This window comes from Pelophylax lessonae (assembly GCF_965119305.1).
Source record: "Pelophylax lessonae genome assembly, chromosome: 2".
NCBI classification, from domain to species: Eukaryota; Metazoa; Chordata; class Amphibia; order Anura; family Ranidae; genus Pelophylax; species Pelophylax lessonae.
In genome coordinates this window covers 15,350,755-15,365,366 of record NC_138769.1, presented here as the reverse complement: position 1 = coordinate 15,365,366, position 14,612 = coordinate 15,350,755, and the positions used below count along the sequence as shown (strand labels likewise).

General features: G+C 46.6%; 1 protein-coding gene and 1 pseudogene across 9 annotated transcripts in view; both read right to left on the bottom strand.

Moving 5' to 3' along the window:
• The window catches only part of STXBP5L (syntaxin binding protein 5L), a 504,619-nt gene that overhangs the window by 483,915 nt on the left and 6,092 nt on the right, over positions 1-14,612 (bottom strand). The gene's annotated exons all lie outside the window — the stretch shown is intronic.
• On the bottom strand, positions 11,423-12,558 carry LOC309546598 (annotated as a pseudogene). Its single transcript has 2 exons — positions 12,439-12,558; positions 11,423-12,072 (listed from the first exon to the last, which is right to left on the bottom strand). The product of its transcript is annotated as an uncharacterized misc_RNA (transcript).

The window sequence follows — 14,612 nt, the reverse complement described above, 5'->3', positions numbered from 1 at the left end:
ATAGGTTGTAGATGCTATAACAGTCGCCTAAACCAACCAGTGTGCGCTTATTTGGGATTTCTGTTTACCAAAAACATGTAGCAGAATACATATTGACCTAAATTTATGAAGAAATTTGATTTAATTTTTTTTCATTGGATAAGTTTTATACAGAGTGGATTTGATTTAAATCAAGTCAATTTAAAGCGGAGTTCCACCCAAAAGTGGAACTTCCGCTTTAAGTACTCCTGGCCCATGGCGTTTGGCATGTCATTTCTTTTTGGGGGGGGGGGGAGATAGGACAGATTAAGGAGAAGAAGGGGGGGAATCGGCGCTTGTTTCGCTAAATGATGGTCCAGGGAGTAAATTCCCAAAGCTACATAAAGCGCAGAATCCTAGTTGTACTATAGTAAACGTTTCAATGTATAGATGTGGTGAAAACAAAAAAATATATAAGAGATTGGACAGGTTACCCGCTCTCACTTACGCTTGGGCCCCCTAAGTGGCTCGAGCGGAAGTTCTCCTCTTCCTCTCCCTCCCTGCAATCTTCTAGGACAACATCAGAGGTCCCAGAAGATTGCTCGTCCATTCAAGACGCGCAAGCTCAAATCGCGCATGCTCAGTGCGCAACCTGGCTGTGAAGCCGCAAGCTATCGCAGCCGGGTGCCCACACTAGTGATGCCGGCGCCACCAAGAGAAGAGGGAGAGGAGCGAGGCTTTGGGCGGCCGCATCGCTGGATCCCGGGACAGGTGAGTGTGTGTTTATTAACCACTTTAACCACTTTACCACCGGAGGATTTTGCTGTCTTCCGTCCAGGCCACTTTTTGCGATTCGGCGCTGTGCGACTTCAACTGACAATTGCGCGGTCATGCGACGCCGTACCCAAACGAAATTTACGTCCTTTTTTTCCCACAAACAGAGCTTTCTTTTGGTGGTATTTGATCACCTGTGCGATTTTTACTTTTTGCGCTATAAACAAAAAAAGAGCGTTTATTTTGAAAAAATAACAATATTTTTAACATTTTTTTATATGAGATTCCCCCCAAAAAAGATGTAAAAATCAATTTTTTTTAAAAATTTTTGGCCAATTTGTTTTCTGCTACCTATGTTTGGTAAAAAAAAAATCGCAATAAGCGTATTTTGATTGGTTTGCGCAAAAGTTATTGCGTTTACTAACAAAGGGAAAGATTTCTGTCATTTTTGGTGTTCTTTTTTTTAACGCGTAATGGCGGCGATCTGCGATTTTTTTTGCGGGACTGCGACATTGCGGCGGACAGATCGGACCCTTGACTGACATTTTTGACACTTTTGGGGGTACCAGTGACATTACTACAGTAATCAGTGCTATATATATGCACTGTTACTGTAAAAATGACACTGGCAGGGAAGGGGTTAATTTTATTGGAGAGGGAGGGGTTAATGTATGCCTGGTGCTTACTAACGTGTGGGGGGGGAGGTGACTGAGTGAGTCATGGACAGATCGGATGTCCAGCAATGCTGAACAGTCCGATCTGTCACTCCCTGTCACTATGGAGATCCGCCCGCTTGTGTTTACACAGGCGGGCGGATCTCCACACTAGATCCCCGGCGAGCAGGGCAGAGCAGCGACGATCGCCGCTGGTCCTCCCCTGGCCCGACTCCCGCTGTGAATGAAAACAGCGGGAGCGAGCCTCCGGCGGCGCGCAAGCGCCGCCCAGAAGGGGGAGTGTCTGACGACGTAGTACTATGTCGTCAGACGATAACGAGCCACTCTGCCGCAGTAATATTACTGTGGGCGGTGGTAAAGCGGTTAAGGACCGGGCCTATTTCTGACACTTGTTGTTTACAAGTTCAAATCTGATTTTTTTTGCTAGAAAATTCATTAGAACCCCCAAACATTATATATATATATATTTTTTTTTTTTTTTTTTTTTATTTTTTTTTTTTAGCAGAGACCCTAGAGAATAAAATGGATATTGTTGCAATACTTTATGTCACACCGTATTTGCGCAGCGGTCTTCCAAACACATTTTTTTGGGGGGGAAAAAAATACACTTTTTTAAATTAAAACCGCGCCGCGATAATAATTAAATTATTATCGCGGCGCGTTTTTTTGCGACGATTGTCGTGCTTTTTTTATTTGAAAAATAAGAAAACAGTAAAGTTAGCCCAATTTTTTTCTAAAATGTGAAAGATAATGTTACGTCGAGTTAATTGATACCCAACATGTCATGCTTCAAAATTGCGCACGCTCGTGGAATGGCGACAAACATTGGTACCTAAAAATCTCCACAGGCGGCGCTTTAAAAACTTCTACAGGTTACCAGCTTAGAGTTACAGAGGAGGTCTGGGCTACAATGATTGCTCTCGCTCTGATGATCGCAGCGATACCTCACATGTGTTGTTTGAACACCGTTTACATATGTGGGTGCGACTTCCGTAAGCGTTCACTTCTGGGCGTGAGTTTTACATTTTTTTTTTTCTTATTCATTTTACCTTTTTTTTTTATATATACACTGTCCCTTAAAAAAAAAATGTTTTTAATCACTTTTATTCCTATTACTAGGAATGTAAACATCCCTTGTTATACAAATAAGCAGGACAGGTCTGGGGTCAAAAAAGACCTCACATCTCACATTTACACTTAAAAGCAAAAAAAGTATAATAAAATAAAATTACATTTTTTTTTCAGCAAGAAAAAAAAAAAAGGCTCTTAGAGGCCATTGGTGCGGAAGCGACGTAGGACCCCCTCTGGGTCCTCCAAGGCCATAGAGTGGAGTGGGGGCCATCTTGCCCTCACTCGACTTCCTGCCTGAAACACAGAAGGACCGGTGTTCTAAAATTTTATCGGACCCATGAAAATTCCGGACCTCGTCACTTCCGGCTGGTGCGAGCCCCGGTGCGCATGCGCACATGGTCCGAGGAAATTCTAAGACTTAGAGAACAGCTGATTGAGAGGAGGAGGGGCTGAGGCTATAGGGGAGGGTCTTGGCTACCTGCGATATAATTTTGGGGTCTCTAGCAGCTTTGGTTCGCCCGTGACAGCAATTTTCCTGTGGCGGTGTGTGCGTCCCACCTCAGCCCCTCCTTCTCTCAATCAGCTGTTCGCCAAGTCCTAGAATTTCCTCGGACCTTGTGCGCATGCGCACCAGGGCTCGCACCAGCCGGAAGTGACGAGGTCCGATTTTTTCACGGGTCCGACAAAATTTTACAACACCGGATTGTTTTCCCCGCTTCCGACGGCTCCGGTAAGCGGGGAAAACGTCAGGGAAGCCACGGGAGGGTGGGGGTTATGGGGGGGGGTCACCTCTCCCCCCTGCCCATAAAAGTGATCCTATGGCAAATCCACTGCTGGGACCACTTTTATGTGAAAGAGGACCGCCAGCTGCGTGGAGAAATACTGGGGTTATGGCGTCTAGCTACTGTCATAACCCCGATATTTAACGTCAATTTAGCAACGGCGGTCCGGAAGTGGTTAAAAGTCAGCAGCTACAAATCTTTTAATAAACACAAAAACGAGTGGAACTCCGCTTTGAATCACAATTTAAATCAGTAGTAAAAAGGCTTGATTTAAATCCTAATTTTTAAAGAGCAGCTGTCATCTCTATCCCGCAGCGGTCCCTTGTTTGACCCACTGTTGACTCACTGACAGCCCCATTCACTTTAGTGGGACGGCTGGTTATGCAGCAGTGACACAAGGGGGGGGGGGGCATCAGCCCTCCTGTAGGGGGCCTGGGAACATAGAGGGGCCCAAACAGCATGAGGAATCAGTGCGGTTGGGCAGAGGGGCAATTACAGAAGGAAGCCCTGTGCGGCTCTCTGCAGCAGCTGAAAGCTGTTTTCTCCTCCCCCCCCCCCTACCGAAGGCTTTCAGCTGCTGCAGGGAGAGAGACAGACACAGCATTGTTCCCGTAATTTCTTCTCCGCCACCGTTTCCACCCTCCCTGTTCTGCCTGCTTATGCCCACCCCGTGTGCCTCCCTGTCACTGCGCCGCCCCACCCGGAAGTGCTAGAGGCTTCCCCGCCCTGTAAAAAGAAATAAATATTAAAAAAAAAAAAATTAAAAAATCATTGTAATTAATAATCTTTGGCCCTGGTCACACCTAGAGCATTTTTCAGCTCGTAAAACGCTTATCTCTGAAGTCTAAAAATGCCCAACAAGCAAAATCCCATTCATTTCAATGGCCCCCGGTTCACATCTGAGCCTTTTGTCTCCTGAAGCAAAACGCCTGAAGCTCATGAGCTTCTATTTTTGGCAGATTACAGATTTTTGTTCGATGTCAATGCCTGCATCCTGCAAAAAACGCCTGAAAAAAGCCAGAAAAAAATGTCTGAAAAAAGCCAGAAAAAACACTGGAAAAAAGCCAAAAAAATGCTTGATAAAAGCCAGAAAAAACGCCTGTGAAAACCCCCCCAAAAACACGCCTGAAAAAAGCCCCAAAAAAACACCTGAAAACGATACACTCAGGTGTGAATGGAGCCTAAAAAACGCCAGAAAAAAACACCCAAAAAGGCCTAAAAAAAGGCCTAAAAATGCCCAAAAAAAACCACCTGAAAAACGTCTGAAAATTACCCAAATAAACGCCTAAAAAAAGGCCTAAAAAAAGCCTGAAAAATGCCCAAAAAAGACAAAAAAAGCCTAAAAAATGCTTGAAAATTGCTCAAAAACCACCTAAAACGTCTGAAAAAACACCCAAATAAACGCCTGAAAAAAGGCCTAAAAAACGCCAGAAAAATGCCCAAAAAAGCCTGGAAATGGCCCTAAAAACACCGGAAAAAAGCCAAAAAAAAAAGCCTGAAAAAAGCCAGAAAAAAACGCCTGTGAAAAGCCCCCATAAAAAACACCTGAAAAAAACCCCCCAAAAAACAACTGAAAACGATACACTCAGGTGTGAATGGAGCCTAAAAAATGCCAGAAAAACACCCAAAAAAGCCTAAAAAAGGCCAAAAAAATGCCTGAAAAACGCCCAAAAAACACATAAAAAACGCCTGAAAAAACACCCAAATAAACACCTGAAAAAAGGCCTAAAAAACACCCAAAAAAGCCTGAAAAACACCCAAAAAAAAAAGCTTAGAAAACGCATGAAAAACGCCCAAACGCTGAAAAAATAATACGCTCAGGTGTGAATGGTGCCTCAAAATTGTAAAATATAATCATTTAAAAAGAATTATAAACATTTAAAAAAAAAACTATTAAAAAAGGGCCTAACTCACACAGGTTCTCTGTTATGTTTGTGTCCACTAACAATGATTTTAGTGAAAATATTGTCTTGATATATTTTGGGGGGGGAGGGGGGGGGGGCTGCCAGGTAGCTTGTACGGGGCCCCGTGATTTCTAACAACAGCCCTGTAGTGCATAACTAAGCTCCATTTCATGCTGAATAAATAAATCAATAATGTATCTGAAATCGAAAACAAATTTTTAGATAGCTTTTTACTGCAAAGCATTTTATTAAAACAATTTTGATTAAAAAAAAAAACAAAAAAAAATATTTAAATTAAAAAGTAAACTGATTTAATTTTAAAAAAATCAGATTTTTGAAAAAACATTTTTTAAATCATTGATTTTTATTCACCCTCGTTTAATAGCAGAAAGCAAAAATGTTTTTTTTTTTTTTTTTTTAAACCTGTCGCCATTTATTTGTTTATAGAGCAAAATATAAAAATCGCACAGGTGATCAAATAGCGCCAAAAGAAATCTCTATTTGTGGGGAAAAAATAGACATAAATTTTATTTGGGTACAGCGTCGCATGACCGCGCAATTGTCAGTTAAAGTAACGCAGTGCCGTGTCACAAAAAATGGCCTGGTCATGAAGGGGGGGGGGTAAATTGTCCGGAGGGCAGGTGGTTAATGAGTGGATTTTTTTGCATTTTTGCATTTTTGCATTACCATAATTACCAAGGATTATGGATTCTGTTAGCCATAGAAGATCAAACCATTATCTGCATGGACGGGGTTTTAGCAGGAACATTGAATATATAAAGTGAGAGCAAAATCCCCCAAATAATGAGTCAACCACGGGGAGATATTGTCTTGTAATGCCACTGCAATCGCCAGCAATCACCAGAAATCGCCAGCAATCACCAGAAATCGCCAGCAATCACCAGCAATCGCCAGCAATCGCCAGCAATCACCAGCAATCGCCAGAAATCGCCTTCCAACAAACGGCATCATCTCAAGTTTAGCTATCAATTCTAATGCAATCAGCAATGCAAGATACACAACAGCATAGAAGAAATATAAATGAAATACATCGCAATGTCTTCATGTAATCAGACATACTCACACGGGTAATACATTTCATGTCAAACAACGGATCTAAATCCCCGTTCCCCAACACACAGCCTGCCGGCAATCTTTGTGCAGCCTTACGTGTCCTGGGCTGGGTCTGCCAAGTGTCGGGCACCCTGCAGAATGGCAGGGAGGGGGGGAGGGGGGGTTCTGGTGCGTTCTCACAACATGCATACACCACCTAGTGATGTTTGGAAGAGAGAGCAGCACAGGGATGGGTGAGCAGGTAAACACTGGCATAGGAAACCTGTCCTCTCACCACCAATCTGGGGGGGTTAACTGCACTGCCTCTCACCACCAATCTAGAGGGTTAACTGCACTGCCTCTGACCACCAATATGGGGGGTTAACTGCACTGCCTCTTACCACCAATCTGGGGGGGGGGGGGGGGGTTAATTGCACTGCCTCTGACCACCAATCTGGAGGGTTAACTGCACTGCCTCTGACCACCAATCTGGGGGGGGGGGGGGGGTTAACTGCACTGCCTCTCACCACCAATATGGAGGGTTAACTGCACTGCCTCTGACCACCAATCTGGGGGGGTTAACTGCACTGCCTCTGACCACCAATCTGGGGGGGGGGGGGTAACTGCACTGCCTCTGACCACCAATCTGGGGGGGGGGGGGGTAACTGCACTGCCTCTGACCACCAATCTGGAGGGTTAACTGCACTGCCTCTCACCACCAATATGGAGGGTTAACTGCACTGCCTCTGACCACCAATATGGGGGGGGGGGTTAACTGCACTGCCTCTCACCACCAATCTGGGGGGGTTAACTGCACTGCCTCTGACCACCAATATGGGGGGGGGGGTTAACTGCACTGCCTCTCACCACCAATCTGGGGGGGTTAACTGCACTGCCTCTGACCACCAATATGGGGGGGGTTAATTGCACTGCCTCTGACCCCCAATCTGGGGGGTTAACTGCACTGCCTCTTACCACCAATATGGGGGGGGGGGTTAATTGCACTGCCTCTGACCCCCAATCTGGGGGGGGTTAACTGCACTGCCTCTGACCACCAATCTGGGGGGGTTAACTGCACTGCCTCTGACCACCAATATGGGGGGGGGGTAAACTGCACTGCCTCTGACCACCAATCTGGGGGGGTTAACTGCACTGCCTCTGACCACCAATCTGGGGGGGTTAACTGCACTGCCTCTGACCACCAATATGGGGGGGGGGGGGGTAACTGCACTGTCTCTGACCACCAATGCAAGAGAATGAGCACATTAACACGGCCACAGATCACCTGTGTGTGTGTGTATGGGGTGGGGGAAGGGGGTTAACAGCACTGCAATTATCCAGCATTGCCGGAAAAGGGGTGCTAGTGTATGTGTGTGTGTGTGGGGGGGGGGGGGGGGTTAACAGCACTGCAACTGACCACCAATGCCAATTGACACTGCCACTGACCAATGGTCAACAACAGAGACACTAACTACCATTGCTGGTTGGGGGGGGGGGGGGGGCTAATTGCAACTGCCTCTGACAATAAATGTATTACCAACACCTTGCAGATGCTGATATCAATGCTGGGGGTTATTATTGCAGCCACTGATATCAATGCTGGGGGTTATTATTGCAGCCACTGATATCAATGCTGGGGGGAATATTATTGCAGCCACTGATATCAATGTTGGGGGTTATTATTGTGGTCACTGATATCAATGCTGGGGGTTATGATTGCAGCTGCTGATATCAATGCTGGGGGTTATTATTGTGGCCACTGATATCAATGCTGGGGGTTATTATTGTGGTCACTGATATCAATGCTGGGGGTTATTATTGAGGTCACTGATATCAATGCTGGGGGTTATTATTGTGGTCACTGATATCAATGCTGGGGGTTATTATTGCAGCCGCTGATATCAATGCTGGGGGGAATATTATTGCAGCCACTGATATCAATGCTGGGGGTTATTATTGTGGTCACTGATATCAATGCTGGGGGTTATTATTGAGGTCACTGATATCAATGCTGGGGGTTATTATTGTGGTCACTGATATCAATGCTGGGGGTTATTATTGCAGCCGCTGATATCAATGCTGGGGGTTATTATTGCAGCTGCTGATATCAATGCTGGGGGTTATTATTGTGGCCACCGATATCAATGCTGGGGGTTATTATTGTGGCCACTGATATCAATGCTGGGGGTTATTATTGTGGTCACTGATATCAATGCTGGGGGTTATTATTGTGGTTAGGGCTGGGCGATAATGCGATATCGATATATATCGCGATAGTACCGTTTTCGATATCAATAACGATAACCGGTTCGATACTTGAAAGTACTTTTTATGCCCTGGGGGTCCAGCCAGTTCGTAGTCCGCCGCACAGTAACCACCTAACTCCCCACCCAGTAACGGACCACCGCCTCGCGCCGCGCCTGGATGTGACGTCAGCTGCGGGCGCGCTGTGATGATCGGTACAGAGAACTCCCCCGGCCTGGATGTGACTTCAGTCAGCTGCCGGGAGAGGAAGCGGGCGGTGCGTACTGGCCAGGGGCTGTGATAGGATAGTACCTATCCTATCACAGCCCCTGGCCTGTACAGACGCACCGCCCGCTTCCTCTCCCGGCAGCTGACTGACGTCACATCCAGGCCGGGGGAGTTCTCTGTACCGATCATCACAGCGCGGCGCAAGGCGGTGGTCCGTTACTCAGTGGGGAGTTAGGTGGTTACTGTGCGGCGGACTACGAACTGGCTGGACCCCCAGGGTGTGGGGGCTGGCTGCACAAGGCAGCATAAAAACGTACTAGTTTCAAGAACTGTAACAATTAAGAACTGGCTGGACCCCCAGGGTGTGGGGGCTGGCTGCACAAGGCAGCATAAAGTACTTTCAAGAACTGTAATAAGAACTGGCTGGACCCCCAAGCCACAACCCCGGATCCTCTTGTACCATGCCAGTCACCCTGCATTCTCCTGCACCATGCCAGCCACCCTGCATTCTCCTGCACCATGCCAGTCACCCTGCATTCTCCTGCACCATGCCAGTCACCCTGCATTCTCCTGCACCATGCCAGTACCCTGCATTCTCCTGCACCATGCCCGCCGCCCTGCATTCTAACCCTAGGGTCCTTATTTTAAATGGGTAATAAAAAATATCAATATATATCGATATCGACCGATATGAAACACTGATATCGTGATACAGTTTTCAGCCATATCGCCGAGCCCTAATTGTGGTCACTGATATCAATGCTGGGGGTTATTATTGCAGATGCTGATATCAATGCTGGGGGTTATTATTGTGGTCACTGATATCAATGCTGGGGGTTATTATTGCAGTCGCTGATATCAATGCTGGGGGGATTATTATTGTGGCCACTGATATCAATGCTGGGGGTTATTATTGTGGCCACTGATATCAATGCTGGGGGTTATTATTGTGGTCACTGATATCAATGCTGTGGGTTATTATTGTGGTCACTGATATCAATGCTGGGGGTTATTATTGCAGTCGCTGATATCAATGCTGGGGGGATTATTATTGTGGCCACTGATATCAATGCTGGGGGTTATTATTGTGGTCACTGATATCAATGCTGGGGGTTATTATTGTGGCCACTGATATCAATGCTGGGGGTTATTATTGTGGTCACTGATATCAATGCTGTGGGTTATTATTGTGGTCACTGATATCAATGCTGGGGGTTATTATTGCAGTCACTGATATCAATGCTGGGGGGGTTATTATTGTGGCCACTGATATCAATGCTGGGGGTTATTATTGTGGTCACTGATATCAATGCTGGGGGTTATTATTGTGGCCACTGATATCAATGCTGGGGGTTATTATTGTGGTCACTGATATCAATGCTGGGGGTTATTAGTGTGGCCACTGATATCAATTCTGGGGGTTATTATTGATATCAGTGACCACAATGCTGGGGGTTATTAGTGTGGCCACTGATATCAATTCTGGGGGTTATTATTGCATCCATTGCCACCAATGCTGGGTGATATTATTAAGGCCCTGACACCAATGCCGGGGGTTATTTTTACTGCCACTGACACCAATCATGGGGATAAATGAACTCCCACTTTCTCTTTAGTGTGCGTTACAATAAAACACAACAGGAATGAAGATTTGAGGTGCTGAGGTGCATTACAGTCTATGAATGGCCTGTCTAATTCAATGTTGTACACCTTCATACTCATGAAAAGTTGCTGCTATTGTGCAGCCTTTTGGAAGTGTTGGAGACCCTTTATAATTTTGGTGTAGATCACCTAAACCAAACTGTGACTATTACTTGTGGTCTATGTTCAGACACACTTCCCATAGTCTGCGATTCCTGCAATACTGTGTAAAGTAGAGGGGCACCCAATGGAAATTTTGGTGCCGAAACCGAAAACTGCAGGATGCGCTTGGCCGAAAACCGAAAGTTTTTAAAAAATAGATATATTTTTATATAGAATTGTATCATGTTTGACTTTTTTATTATTATAATGATTGAATTGAATATGAATTTATTGTCGGTCATTATTGGCACCTTTAGCGCAGTAAAAGCTCAAGAAAAATGTATCCCTTTAAATTCGATGTATGTTTTCACATTAGTCTGTTGCACTTTCATTGTGTTAAAAATCCTGCTTGCTGCTTTTTTTGGTCAGTCAAAAAAAACTGCACCAAAAACGCACCACCCATTGAAAACGCAGCAAGAGCGCATCAATGTGTGTGTGTGTGTCTGTGTGTGTGTCTCTGTCTGTGTGTGTGTCTGTGTGTGTGTCTCTGTGTGTGTGTGTGTCTGTGTGTGTGTCTCTGTGTGTGTGTGTGTCTGTCTGTCTGTCTCTGTGTGTGCCTGTGTGTGTCTGTGTGTGTTTCTGTCTGTCTGTCTGTGTGTGTTTGTGTCTGTCTGTCTGTGTGTGTTTCTGTGTGTGTGTGTGTGTGTGTGTGTGTGTGTCTGTGTGTGTCTGTCTGTGTGTGTCTGTGTATGTGTGTCTGTGTGTGTCTGTGTGTGTGTGTCTGTGTGTGTCTGTGTATGTGTGTCTGTGTGTGTCTGTGTGTGTGTGTCTGTGTGTGTCTGTCTGTGTGTGTTTGTCTGTCTGTCTGTCTGTGTGTGTGTCTGTGTGTGTGTGTCTGTGTGTGTCTGTGTGTGTCTGTCTGTGTGTGTGTCTGTGTGTCTGTGTGTGTGTGTGTGTGTGTGTGTCTGTGTGTGTCTGTGTGTCTGTGTGTGTGTCTGTGTGTGTGTGTCTGTGTGTGTGTCTGTGTGTGTCTGTGTGTGTGTCTGTGTGTGTGTGTGTGTGTGTCTGTGTGTGTGTCTGTGTGTCTGTGTGTGTGTCTGTGTGTGTGTGTGTGTGTCTGTGTGTCTGTGTGTGTGTCTGTGTGTGTGTGTGTGTGTCTCTGTGTGTGTGTGTGTGTCTGTGTGTGTGTGTGTGTGTGTCTGTGTCTGTGTGTGTGTGTGTGTGTGTGTGTGTGTCTGTGTGTGTGTGTCTGTGTGTGTGTCTGTGTGTGTGTCTGTGTCTGTGTGTGTGTCTGTGTGTCTGTGTGTGTGTGTCTGTGTGTCTGTGTGTGTGTGTCTGTGTGTGTGTCTGTGTGTGTGTGTCTGTGTGTGTCTGTGTGTGTCTGTCTGTGTGTGTGTGTGTCTGTGTATGTGTGTCTGTGTGTGTCTGTGTGTGTGTGTGTGTGTCTGTGTGTGTCTGTGTGTCTGTGTGTGTGTCTGTGTGTGTCTGTGTGTGTGTCTGTGTGTGTCTGTGTGTGTGTCTGTGTGTGTGTGTGTGTGTGTCTGTGTGTGTGTCTGTGTGTGTCTGTGTGTGTGTCTGTGTGTGTCTGTGTGTCTGTGTGTGTGTCTGTGTGTGTGTGTGTGTGTGTGTGTGTCTGTGTGTCTGTGTGTGTGTCTGTGTGTGTGTGTGTGTGTCTGTGTGTGTGTCTGTGTGTGTGTGTGTCTGTGTCTGTGTGTGTGTGTCTGTGTGTCTGTGTGTCTGTGTGTGTGTCTGTGTGTGTGTCTGTGTGTGTGTCTGTGTGTGTGTCTGTGTGTGTGTCTGTGTGTCTGTGTGTGTGTGTCTGTGTGTGTGTGTCTGTGTGTCTGTGTGTCTGTGTGTGTGTGTCTGTGTGTGTGTCTGTGTGTCTGTGTGTGTGTCTGTGTGTCTGTGTGTGTGTGTCTGTGTGTCTGTGTGTGTGTGTCTGTCTGTGTGTGTGTTAAAGCCTAATTCCACATTTAATGTCCAAGCTGGCTCAAATGAACTATTTACCCCACTAACAGCTGCGCTTGTTGGGCGCCCTGTATGAAACCTCAGCGCTGTAATTCCACTAGGCGATGAGGCCTTCCCGTCCCGATCCCTGAACAAAACTGAGTTTGGCTGATCAGCCATTCAGAGAAAGCTTTGCATTCCATGAATAAATACAAAGCTTCCTCCGATCGGCGAAGAGGCGGGTGTATCATGTCACTATCTCAGCCAATCAGACTTTAGTAGGAAAGAAGAAGAAAAAATACAACTTTTTGATGTATGGTTCAAAAAGCGTGTACTGTAAGTGTAAACATGCACATCAAGTCAACGCGTTTCGGGGGAATTTGACTCCCCCCTTCATGGGTATACAAAGATTCTCGTGAATGGCTAATCAGCGGCCAGCCTGAGTCCATTTTGTTTTCCGGGAGTGGAGCGGGAAGTCCCTGCCCACAGAGCTGACTCTATATTGCTGAGGTACATACAGTTAATTCAGTACGCCCAGCAAGCGCACTTGTTAGTGCAGGTAATAGTTCATTTAGGCCAGCTTGGCCCAATTTTACTATTTAAAGGGACATCAAACATTCAGCTTTAAATCCCTACTCACCACTTACTTACTCGGCTGCAATCTGCTCAATAAATAAAGCCCTAAAATCTGATTGGATTCCTCAGTTTGCATTTGTGTGTGAATGGACCACGGCTCAGGAGCGAGCCTGCTTGGGTGCACCCAAAGCAAGCTACTTGCTCTAGGGGGGCACTCGGCCCCGAGCGCACACTGTCTGCGTTTGGGGCACCCACCCACATGACTATCAAATTGGGAGCAGCCATCCCAACTGACTTGAATGGGGACTGCCTGCAAAGGGAATGCATGGAACACCTGTGCATCCCAATGTGGGCAATCACGGCTCTCACATGAGCATACGCTATAGTAAGCCCATGTATACAAACCCTAAGGCCCCTTTCACATTTGTGCGACTTGTCCTGCGATTTGGGACTGCATGACAAGTCGTACTTCATGATTTCCAGTGAGTACCGTTCATATCTGTGCGACGTCAAGTCGCAACGACTTCAAAGTAGTCCCCGCACTACTTTGGGCCGATTTTATTGTGTTTTGAGGTCCACAGACATAGCTTCAAGTCCAGTCAAAATTGCGTCAGGCAAAAAAAAAAAAATCACTGCAAAATCGCGTGACTTTTAAGCCACATAAGTGTGAAAGGGGCCTAAGGCATGCATATTTGGGGCAAAGCTTACACAAGTTGGTGTCAACTTGCATTGCGGAACTTACAATGATACTTAGCAACTGTATTTAACCCCTTGGCGCTGGCTGTAGGCATATATGCAGCCTCTCAGTGGCCAATCACAGCGGTCACATGACCCGAATGCCCGTCTCACAGCTTTTAGAACTCCTAAAAGACAAGTTCGGCTTTTTTTCCGATGCATCATCTGTCCCCCGCTGGATCCAAGAATAAGAACTGAGCGATCGACGACTGCTAATCGCTTGGTTATCTCAGAGCTCCGTAAGCAGAAAGCCGTTGACTGTCAGTCACCGGCTCTCTGCTCTGCCCCCCCCCCCCCTCATGCTCACTGGAGTGCTGGGCTGTGGAGGGAGCAGGAGCAGACAGCTTAGGCCAGTGATGGAGAACCTTGACACCCCAGATGTTTTGGAACTACATTTCCCATAATGCAGTGTGGTTGAGCACCATGGGAGATGTAGTTCCAAAACATCTGGGGTGCCAAGGTTCCCCATCACTGGCTTAGGCCCTCAGCCGCTCACTGAGAGGCTGATCCAGGCGCCGGTCCAGGGTGGTGGGCGGATCCCGACTTTATTGTCGCAATCTTGCCCCAGCCTGGCCCAGCTCTGTGAAGTCAGCAGACAGCGGGATTCACTCCTGTGAAGCACAGAAGTACATCCAAGCGAGCTTTGGCTGTACTTCTCCTTTACGGGGCCTGGAGGTGGTCATAGGGAAGGGGTTAAGAAACAAATATTTACAGAATATCAGCTTTAACCACCTCCCACCCGGGCCATTGTAAATATACGGCCGGGTGGGAGTCTCGTCCTTCTGAATGGACGTTCCGGAACGTCCTTCAGAAGGAGAGAGATCGCGCCGCCGCGGGGACGCGCAGCGGCGCGATCTCGATGTGCCTGTGTCCCTCGGACACACAGAGCAACATCATTCGGCAGAAGGGCCCTGTGATTGGCC